This window comes from Myxocyprinus asiaticus, chromosome 43, assembly GCF_019703515.2.
Source record: "Myxocyprinus asiaticus isolate MX2 ecotype Aquarium Trade chromosome 43, UBuf_Myxa_2, whole genome shotgun sequence".
NCBI lineage: Eukaryota > Metazoa > Chordata > Actinopteri > Cypriniformes > Catostomidae > Myxocyprinus > Myxocyprinus asiaticus.
The window spans coordinates 7,622,849-7,634,975 of record NC_059386.1 but is presented as its reverse complement, the minus strand read 5'-3'; the positions used below and the strand labels follow the sequence as shown (position 1 = coordinate 7,634,975).

Genomic DNA, 12,127 nt, shown 5'->3' with positions numbered 1-12,127 from the left:
CAGAAGAGGAGGAATTGCAATTAAAAGGGAGCAGTTGCCCATCTGAAAGGACTGTAATATTGGTCCTGATGTTGCACCTATCGCAGGTTGCCACCGGTTCCGACCCGAAGGCAAATCACCATGGCCATTTTCACACCTTGATCATATACCATGATCAATGGAAACTTGTAAATGCTTCACGCTGCAACCACTTTAATGTTCAAGCCAAATCTACACCCTTGATCCCAAGACTTCTAAAGCTATATGTTAGCTTTGTGTGAGGAACAGAACGAAACTGAATTCGTTATTCACTAATAATGTTGACATCTGCCTTAGCTCTCTTTGGTGCATTCATGAGAAATAGTGGTTGGTGAACAAATCACTATTTTGAATTGAATCATTTCAGTGGATCGCTTGATTTAGTTCTCAAAACCTATGAAGCTAGAACAACGACTTTAGTATTTGAATCTAAAATGTGTTAATTTGAATACTAGACCTGTGACATTCAACAAAACTGGGTGTCACAAGTTAACAAACCAGCTTTGCTTGACCTTTTTGATTTGCATTTGGTGTTCTGAGTTTCTTCTCAATCTAAAAAGAAAAGTTGAACTTGTAATTTTATCAGTCTAGCTTTTTTTTTTTTTTTTTTTTTTTTTTACAGCTAATACCACCTCCACAAAATAAAAATAAAAATGTATAAAATATGCAACAAAAATCTTTAGTTTTGTTAAAGGGGCATTCAGTAGTTCTCTAGCTAGCATTAGCATTGCTCTTCTTCGTGTACTTTAAGTGCCGATGTGACTGGTGTTAGATGCTGTACTGCCATCTATCGACGTGGATAAGCATGATCGTCTCTGCTGCCTCCTTCAGCTCTGGAATACCATTTGCATCTGGAAAATGTCAGAGTTTGAGGTAATTTATAAAGTTATTTATTACTACTAGGATATAATTGCTTTACCTAAAAACAAACGTCAGAATTCAAGCAAACAGTCTTCTACAGTTAAGGACAGATTATTATAGTTCCTCATATCAATAATCTTTGGAGACTGTCTATGCTTCACGTTATATCTAAAGACAGTTATTACCTTATTAGAGAACTGCTTAGCATGAAATAAACCTCAATTATCTAGCGATACAGAATGTTATGGTAAAGTAAAGATTAGAATTGTTTTTGATGATCAAATTTAGCATGGCCATGAATACTGTATTTGGCAAACTTTTTATGTTTCCAAGCAACCAAAGTCATGGTTTACACAAAATCCACACCAATCACTGTGCCAAGCTACTTTGCACTAAATTAATTAAGACATGTGCTGTTTCATTGAGATGGAGGTATATGGGCCCCCCTTACTATAGCTGTGATAACAAAGAAAAGAAAATTACACATTGCTTTCTGGTTGCGTTTGTAAACACAGCTGAAAACTGTCTATTACTAGCATATGTTGACTACACACGTCATTTTAAAAAGTTAGAGGGAATCTTGTATGAGTTTTCTGTTAATTCCACTGATACTATCCAGGGGGGCACCACACTACAGCATTTTTTTTTAATTGTCTTAGGCCCGTTTTTATTTCAATGGATATTAAAGATTTTCAGGATAATTAATCTGGTGTAAATTATTGTTTAAAGGTCCGGACAGCTACCGAAGCAGCACATAAAAAAAGACAGTGGTCTAAAGTTTAACAATTAATAATTCCTTACCTGTCCAACAAAAAAACCCCCAAAAAAACAACAACATCGGCATCACTACTCAGGTTTTTCTCCATCATCAAATCTTTCCACCTTGTGTATGCCTTGTATTGCCTTTGCCGGTCTTTCTATCTTCTTGCTTCAGACCTTTTTTGCTTCTTCGGCAGTACAGCTACTGAATCTCCTGTTGTCTCCACTGCTAAAGCACGATAAATAAGTATGTTCCATTGTGTTCTTTTCACTCTTCGCATCACCAAACAACAAAACTGTGTGCTAAATAAGCATAGCCAAGCGTATCTACATAGGCGGCAGCCAATAAGCGCAAGGATTCTCTTCTTAGACATTTAGTGAAACGCAGCGGGTCATGTGATTTCAACATGGCGAAACACATTGAAGGGGTGACCCCCTACCATGTATAATAAAACACTTTTTATAGAAAACTATTATGAGTATAGTCTTCATCTCATCTGAGTGTACACCATTCAGATCATTCTTCACAAAAACACAATGCATTCGTTAATGTGTAAAAAGTTTAAAATTAGCCCCAAATTACTGAATGCACCTTTAAATGTCACATGACACAAATGTCAATAATTAAAATTAACAAACGACAGATTCAAATGCATTGGTCATTGTTCTAGCACCATGAAAACTGTTCTGAATTATTTGTATATCAATCAGACTCATCCGAAACTCGAGTTAATTAATTTCTCATTAAATGTTATGCTATGGATTCAGAAGACTTAAGAAGAATATAGCATACAAATCATACGGACCACTTTCATGATGCTTTTATAGTGCTGTTTCTGTCACTTTGGAGCTTCCAACCACAGTCCCCATTCACTTTCATTATATGGAAAAGAGCAGCCAGGATATATACAAATTTTTATAAAAATCTTGAGTCAAGATTTTTCAAAAAATGATGACAGAATTGTCATTTTTGGGTGAACTATTCCTTTAAAACACTAAGTTCTGAGGACCATCATAATGTCACACTTAACAGTTTGCGACTTCTTCCTGCAGTACTGTCCTCAGGATCATTTTAAGTTAGTTGAATCCACAATGACTAATTTTTTAAGAACTCCCACACCTACTTCACATGCACCATTAAGGGGTCCAGTCATATGGGACATAGTTCAACCGTATAAGGGTGACCCTGCTCACTCCAATCCTGTCAAGTGAGGGAACTGAACAGAAATTGAGTCCCCTATTTCCTTTACTCCTTTCTCGTTGCGACTGCTGGAGGGAAGTGGATAAGGGGGTGGCAAGCCACGCTCCTGACTGATGCCTATCTGGATGTATTGATTGATAGCTTGATCAAATTACGGCCTTCCATCCGGATGCTGTCAGGACAGTGGCCATCAACGCCAATCCGTCACAGTGTGACCAATTTGGGTCCAGTCAACAGCCCCCCTCCCGACAGCAATACAAGACACTTTCAGACTCCTCGCAAATCCAATTCCCCCCAGCTTGTCCACCTGAATGTGAAATTTATCTGCCGGTGGTGAGCGTTATCAGTCCTAAACCAGGACATCTGTTTTTCTCCCAGCTAAACAATTGAGAATGGTGTGGACCGCAATAAATTGAACTTGGTTATCTGCTGACCTGACCTCGGTTTACTGAGCCGGGTTGCTATTGGTGGGGAGTTGAAAGGCAAGTCACTGTTTATGTGCACACTAGGGTGACCAAACTTCCCAATAAATTTGAGACAGTCGACAAATTAGACTTAGCTTAAACATGTTGAGCCTAATGAACCCCGCTCATGGGCCTGACGTCACTTTGCTTACATAGCCTTAAAGTCATAATAGTCATAATATTGACAAATTGTACATCGTTAGGTCTAAGGGTTCAGCATTGATATCCAGTCCAGTTGATCTATTCTCATAGAGTCTTAGGTACAAAATGAGCCCACCTCCAAAATAAGTTTTTTTTTTTTGTTGTTGTTTTTTTAAAAGGAAGGTTCCATAACGATTCAGTTCACTCGACATTGCGGTAAACGCTTTTGGGGAATTCCTTCTCCGATGACCTAGTTGAAGCCCTTGTATAATAACGGCAATCTTATGATTGACAATGGTGTTTGAGCCCCGCCCCGCCCCTTTAGGTGCGCAGTTGGCCTATACAAGTGGGTGCGCAAACACCATTTCTTCAGAATTTTCTTCCTTCAAGAGTGACATCGTCTCGTCTTGACTACGGCAATCATCTCATCTTGAACAGCACTCTATTCGTCATCGACAGACACCCTCCAGTGTACGGGACTTCCCTGCAGACACATCAGGACATTCATCTCCTGTCTCAGCGCCTGCAGCGAAAGATTCTCCCGCCCCCTCTAGTGTTCTGGCAAAGAGTCTCTCCACCGGCATCGAGACACCTACCCGCTTCCTGCAGCATTCTGGCAGGAGCTGTATCCTTTGAAATATACAGTATATATAAAAAATTGTATTCCGTCCATGTGACGTAAAACACTCGATAAGAGCCGCTTGTGTGTACGCGTCTTTTTAAAGATGTCGTATCACAAGTTTTCATTGCTCCCTCAGATCAACATGACAGCTGCGTTCGCTGCCTGGGCTGCACCCACGCCGAAGCAGCTCTCATACAGAGAAACTGCCCTCACTGCGAGGGCATGAGTCTCCGGATGCTCCGCTCAAGGATCGCCCTCGTTCTGAGGGACATTGGTGTGAAATGGGCATGGACAAATGGTGTATCCCTACAGGATATATGTCTTGCAGTAGGATAGTCTTTGCAGAACATGTTCACAAGGTTTTATAACCTAGATGTGGCGTCCATTGCTTCGCAAGTCCTCTCTGTCTAGAGGAGCTTGCTATTCCAACACCAGCGGGTGAGCCCGAGCTCCTTATTACAGGTGGGCTACCTGTTATAATTTTAATACAACTGCCTGTGTAGGCTGTTATCCAGTTTACTCCCACTAGAAGTCACAAGCACTTCCAATAAGAATAAACCTCCCTCCCTACCTCTGGTTATATCCCCAGTATAAGATTAACTTCTTGTCTGGTTGTCACCATGTGGGGTTATTCATTATTCTATACACTTGAAATATGTTGTAATAAGTCACCGCCCGGTGAGCCCGTGACCTCATAAACATATTCTTTTACAAGTGTTTATACCGTGGAGTATCTCTCGGGTATAACATCATGTAGTGTGGCATGATGGGACTCAAAAGCGTTTACCGCAATGTCGAGTGAACTCAGTCGATACAGTACATCTCCGGTTACACATGTAACCTCGGTTCCCTGAGATGAAGGGAACGAGACATTATGAAACATGGCCACACTACTACTTTAGAGTTTCGAGGTACCAGCGATGCGTTCTTGTCCTTCAGTCATAAAATTCTGAAGAAATTATGTTCGCGCGCACCCGCTTATATAGGCCAACTGCACGCCTACAGGAGCGGGGCTCAAGCGCCATTGCCAAGATTGCCGTTATTATACAAGCAAGGGCTTCAACTAGGTCGTTGGACTTTGGAATTCCCCAAAAGCATTTACCGCAATGTCTCGTTCCTTTCATCTCAGGGAACCGAGGTTACATGTATAATCGGAAATATTTTTTAGCATAAATATCCAAACAGTGCAGTCTGCTGTTCTGATGACATAATATGCATAGCCACTAAGGTTACAGCTACACCACCAACCAATGTCCTTTGTGTAATTGTTTTGATGAACAAAATGAATAGGCAACAAGAAGATGATTCCAGCGATGTGTGGGTTGTGTATGTTCCGCCCATATATGGATTTCCACTACTATAAAACATCTAATGTAACTCATGACACACCTGTACTATTATGGCCAAGGACTGTGTGTGCCCTCAGCATAGTAGGATTGGTAATATTCACGGCGATGCATTTCACTGCATCTTAGGTAAATCATTTATTTGCATCTGCAAATTTGTTTACTCACATGGAGCTTCAACATGGATCCCAAACGTCCAAATAAGTATTTTACATCGGAGGAAGTTTTAGAGGCGATCATTTGAAGTGTAAACAAAGATGGATGGATGCTTTGTTATTCTGAGGAGAGGGATTTAGCAAAAATGCTACAGGGCTTTCTTGTTTTGTGTTTCACCGGTGATCAAAGTCAATGTGTGCTTTTTTTGTTGTTGTGTTTTGTTGTGGAGAATATTATTTATTGGGTTATTTATTATTCATTATATCATTATTCTGTATGACTGGCCATAATAATAATAATAATATGTTTATTTTATATAGCGCCTTTCTTCAAACTCAAGGTCGCTTTACAGGATGAGAGTAAAAAAATAAAATAATTTAAGAGTCAGAGAAGCATAGGTCAAAGAGATATGTTTTCAGATTGATTTTGAAATCATTTATGGAGGTGTGATCATGGAGAGACTGAGGGATAGAGTTCCAAAGTGAAGGGGCAAGTGTGCAAAAAGCCCTACCACCTAGTGAGGTCAGCTTGCAATGTGGAATGAATAATGGGCCCAAATCAGATGACCTGAGTGAGCGCAGTGGGGTATAGCGGCGTACGAGGTCAGTGATGTATGAGGGGGCAAGACCATGTAAAACTTTGAATGTTGTAAGGAGAATTTTGTATTGGATACGATAGGAGACAGGTAGCCAGTGTAGCCTACAAAGTATGGGAGTAATGTGAGAAGACTGAGTAGGTCAGAACCCTAGCTGCTGAATTCTGGATGTATTGCAGTTTGTTTATTGTTTTTGTCGGGAGGCCAGAAAAAAGGGCATTACAATAGTCAAGTCTAGAATTAATAAAGGCGTGAACAAGAGTTTCTGCATCTTTGGTGCTAAGAATGGGGCGGAGTCACGCAATGTTACGGAGATGATAGAAAGCAGTTTTTGTGAGAGAGGAGATGTGAGCATGGAAAGAGAGTGTAGGGTCAATGATAATGCTAAGATTACGAACAATAGCGGAGGGACTGACCAGGACACCATTAATATCAACCAACTGATCAGGGAGACATGATAAAACACTTGGAGACCCAACTATCAGTACGTCAGTTTTATCAGTGTTGAGTTTTTGAAAGTTACTTATCATCCATGAGTTGATGTCCTTAATACATTCAGAGAGGGAACTTGTGGGGAATGGGGCAGTGTGCTTAGAGCTGATATAAAGTCGAGTGTCATCAGCATAGCAGTGAAAGTTGAGGCCATGATGGCGAATAATGTGACCTAGTGGAACATAGCTGTTGGTATGTCTGTTATGATTTTTCATAAATACTGGTGAGGGCAGATTTTATATTTATATTTTTTATAAATAGTTGTGTGTTTTGATAAAGGTTTATTACATGTGGTACATGTCAAAGCACTTATAACAGATTTCTTTACCCCTGATATCATTTGGTTACCAAGGGGACTTTTGGAGTCACCAGGTGGTGTGTTTTGGAAATGTTCATAGACACAAAAAAAAGCTTGCAGCAGCCTCATTGATTGTGCTATAGTCCACAGTGATTAAATAAATGTTCTGCACTAAACACTTCAGTTCGAGTACATTTAGGATTGTCTAGCTTTTTTGCCTTTTTAGTTATAGAACTTTGAAAAGTGGGATATTAAATCCCCAATTGTCTTCTTTCAGAAGATACAAAAATCATGCCTGTAGCCAAGGATGTAGATTTTGCTTGAATCCCTCTGGAATCTCCCTTGAATCTACGCCCCTGCCTGTAGCCCAAAGGGTTCAGAAACTACAATCATTTTATTTAGAGTATGCCATTTCATGGAATGTGCTCCAAAGGGGCCGCATTTCAACAGGTTTGATTGCTATGAATAAACGTTTTAAACTGACAATCTGATTCTTTTTTTCATGAGAAACCAGCAGCATCATAACATAAAGGGTATGCTCACCCAAAAATTACAATTTTGTAATAATTTCCTTCTATCATGTCATTTCAAACACGTATGACTTTCATTCTTCTGTGAAATACAAAGGGAGTAATCTAGCAGAATGTTTAAGCTATTTTTTTCCATGAAAGTGAATGGTGATAGCAACTATAAAGCAATATTTTCAGGCAATAACAACATACATTTTGGTCTGTTCCTCACACAAAACTAGTGAAGTCATTTTTGGTGAACTGGTCTTTTAGTAACAAGAGTATGTGGGCTATGTAGGCAAGTCAGGTCACTCCACAGCCATATTCATAATGTCTCAGATTACAATCACCATATTTTGCATTATGATTTCTACCATTCATTTGTGTCCAAGTGTCTCAACCCCATAATGTCACTGGTACTACATAAAGAACTACATGTGCTGCTTCCTCCTCACAATATTGTGAGGTAAGTTGAAAACATTTGGTGTCCATGTGCTTAATTGTGTAATTTGCGTAATTGCAAATAAATACATGCTCTTTTATTACTGGCTGACATCTGACAAAGTAATCTGAACTATAATAGCTTATAAAATTAATCTACTCACTTTTGGAAATCATGACAAACCATTTCCATTGGCAGTCATCTTAAAGACAATAGAAGGAGAACGTTTCGAAATGGGAAACTTTACAGCATATTAAATAGCAAAATGCAAAATGCAGAAAAAAAATAAATAAATCAGTGTGGGGGTAACTATAATATTAAAAATCATAAAAATGTGAATAAATTATTAATTTTAATAGGTATTAATTAAACATGAATAAAAGTGCTGTCAGTCCATAAAAATTGAATCACAGAATTTGCATAGTTAATCGCAGATTTTGAAAGTGCTGAAATTTGACTGTATATATACTTCTTTTCCTGTCAAAATGCATTTATTTCCTTTTTAGGAAAGAAAACAAAACAATATGTAACAATACAATGCTTTATTAACATTTTCCAAACAAAGCCTAAAATATCACCAATCCAAGTAATATTAAATATTTCCCAAAGTCTAAGTGGGAGGTTGACAAACTGAAAGAACTAGTTCCCGTAGGTTTGATGGTAGACACTAGATAATAAAAATAAAATGTCTCAGTCATGTATAATGATTCCGGGATTCAACATCTGGCAACCGCACTGTAATGTTGTTGTCTTAATCAGCGTGCCGTCAGCTGTGCAATACAGCCCCAGTTTTACAAAAATATTACAGTCCAGCGCATGATACATTGTTTCCCACGGTTGTAATTGCTGTGTAAATAAATTTTTTAACATATCATACAAAGTAATTAAAAAAAAATAAAAAAAAAAATCTAAAATTTAAAATTAAAATAAAAGGGAAAAAAAAGAAAGAATTAAAAGCACCCCCAAAAAATAAATAAAATAAGTAGAAAATAATGGAAGAAAGCCTAGTTAAAATCATTCATATACTACATTGTTGTCACAGGACCTCACTGTGTTGCAAGTTTATTTTCTGCAAATATGGTTAATTTGCATTTTGTATCCAATTTTGTGTCAGTATGTATTAATCTTTGTCAGTCGAATTAAAGAATGGGTTAAGAAGATTAAAACACACACATACACACACACACACACACACACACACACACACACACACACAGAGAAAATAGTTAAAAACATTAAAAATGTAATTCTGAACATTCACAAACAACCCTGCTTGATAGCTACTATGTCACATCTAGGGGCATTTGGGTCTTGGAGGTACAGGCAGTGTTTATCTTGTTGGAAAGTGGAAGAGATATTTTCGTAATAATAACAACATTCTGCAATGACAAATGTGCAAAGATCCAGTATTTCAGGTAAATATACAGTGTGGAGAAGAAAAAAAACATTCTTGATGGAATGCCATTCTCATATGCTGCAATTTCTGATTTTATTTCTAAGCTGACAAAAAAAACATCTTCCCACAAATGACCAACCAATACGCTCTATGAATTGTGAACAGTTGCCATCTAAATTCGTGTGGAATGAGAAGGTTAAGCTGACTTCAGAATTGACATTATTAAGTGAACTTTTCCTTAAATAATCCCCATACTGTATATGTGTCATCGCTCAACAAGTCGGTGCAATGTTCTACTCCCAAGGCACTGTTCCAACCTGTCCCTAGTGCATACAAGCACATATTATATGGCGGTTATTGCCAAGTTTACGTGACTCTTAGCGGGGATGGTCAGCGTGATGCAGTGGGCGCTTTAGCGGTAAAACTTCACAACTGAGCAGCTTTCGTTTGGAATATCAAGCTGCACATCTGGGGTGATTTAATGTGCTGTAACATTTATTATGGCTTTATGAATGCAGCGCTCCAGCAGCGAGCCCAGCTGCTAGTGTTTATGAGACTGACCTCTCATTCAACAGCAGCACCCGCCTCAATCAAACCGCGCCACAGCGGTGGTTACGCAGGAATTAAAGAGTGTTGTGGCGGAGAGATTTCATCAGGAAGTGACACGGGCACGAGGACATTTAATCATGCCTGCTGCCGTGGCTTATCTCAGGAAAGAGCAAGAACTTGTGCTTCCTCCTCCGTTTAGGCGTGAATACCTCAGTCTGCTGTCACTTCAGGGTCTGGGTCACATTGTGTGTTTTTCATAATGTGCTTTCACAGCAAATTGCTACTGCCTTTTTTTTTTCACAGTTTTATTTTTTGTAATATTATGTCTCTATCCCAGCAAACTGTGCAGATGTTTTATGGCCAAGCGTATTTAGAATTTAAGAGCTACTGTATATATATATACAGTGCATCCGGAAAGTATTCACAGTGCTTCACTTTTTCCACATTTTGTTATGTAACAGCCTTATTCCAAAATGGATTAAATTCATTTTTTTCCTCAAAATTCTACAAACAATACCCCATAATGACAATGTGAAAGAAGTTTGTTTGAAATCTTTGCAAATGTATTAAAAATAAAAAAATCACATGTACATAAGTATTCACAGCCTTTGCCATGACACTCAAAATTGAGCTCAGGTGCATCCTGTTTCCACTGATCATCCTTGAGATGTTTCTACAACTTGATTGGAGTCCACCTGTGGTAAATTTAGTTGATTGGACATGATTTGGAAAGGCACACACCTGTCTATATATGGTCCCACAGTTAATAGAGCATGTCAGAGCACAAACCAAGCCATTAAGTCCAAGGAATTGTCTGTAGAGCACTGAGACAGGATTGTATTGAGGCACAGATCTGGGGAAAGGTACAGAAAAATTTCTGCAGCATTGAAGGTCCCAATGAGCACAGTGGCCTCCATCATCTGTAAATGGAAGAAGATTGGAACTACCAGGACTCTTCCTAGAGCTGGCTGCCCGGCCAAACTGAGCGATCAGCGATTAGTCAGGGAGGTGACCAAGAACCCGATGGTCACTCTGACAGAACTCCAGCGTTTCTCTGTAGAGAGAGGAGAACCTTCCAGAAGAGCAACTATCTCTGCAGCACTCCACCAAACAGGCCTGTATGGTATAGTGGCCAGACGGAAGCCACTCCTCAGTAAAAGGCACATGACAGCCCGCCTGGAAGACTCTCAGACCATGAGAACTCTTTGGCCTGAATGGCAAGCGTCATGTCTGGAGGAAACCAGGCACCACTCATCACCTGGCCAATACCATCCCTACAGTGAAGCATGGTGGTGGCAGCATCATGCTGTGGGGATATTTTTCAGTGGCAGGAACTGGGAGACTAGTCAGGATCGAGAGAAAGATGAATGCAGCAATGTACCGAGACATCCTTGATGAAAACCTGCTCCAGAGCACTCTGGACCTCAGACTGGGGCGAAGGTTCATCTTCCAACAGGACAACGACCCTAAGCACACAGCCAAGATAACAAAGGAGTGGCTACGGGACAACTCTGTGAATGTCCTTGAGTGGCCCAGCCAGAGCCCAGACTTGAACCCGATTGAACATCTCTGGAGAGATCTGAAAATGGCTGTGCACCGACGCTGATGGAGCTTGAGAGGTCCTGCAAAGAAGAATGGGAGAAACTGCCCAAAAATAGGTGTGCCAAGCTTGTAGCATCATACTCAAAAAGACTTGAGGCTGTAATTGGTGCCAAAGGTGCTTCAACAAAGTATTGTGCAAAGGCTGTGAATACTTATGTACATGTGATTTTTTTTTTCGTTTTTTATTTTTAATAAATTTGCAAAGATTTCAAACAAACTTCTTTCATGTTGTCATTATGGGGTATTGTTTGTAGAATTATGAGGAAAATAATGAATTTAATCCATTTTGGAATAAGGCTGTAACATAACAAAATGTGGAAAAAGCGAAGCGCTGTGAATACTTTCCGGATGCACTGTATACAGCTTTTGTTTTTAAACAATGTGAATTTGTCGCCTTTATTGCTTAATTCTTTTTGGGAATTGGATGTAAAAACCACGCAGAGAGTGTGTGCAAATTAACAATGCTATCAATGGGTGCAATTCATCCTCAGTTAACTCTGCCCGAGTGTTTAAGGGTCTTAAATGGTCAGTTTTCTACACATGTAGTGTTGTATTTTATTTTTTCAGAAGTCTACTTATAGTGTTAGACAAGCTTCCTTGCACCAAAAATAGAATTCAATTTTACATGGCCATGTTCCACCCTTTTTCCAACCCTTGAGAGTTAAGCTGGCTATTT

The 12,127-nt window shown here is 39.3% G+C and overlaps 1 protein-coding gene across 1 annotated transcript in view; it reads left to right on the top strand.

Moving 5' to 3' along the window:
* The window catches only part of galt (galactose-1-phosphate uridylyltransferase), a 196,437-nt gene that overhangs the window by 183,611 nt on the left and 699 nt on the right, over positions 1–12,127 (top strand). The window lies entirely within an intron of this gene.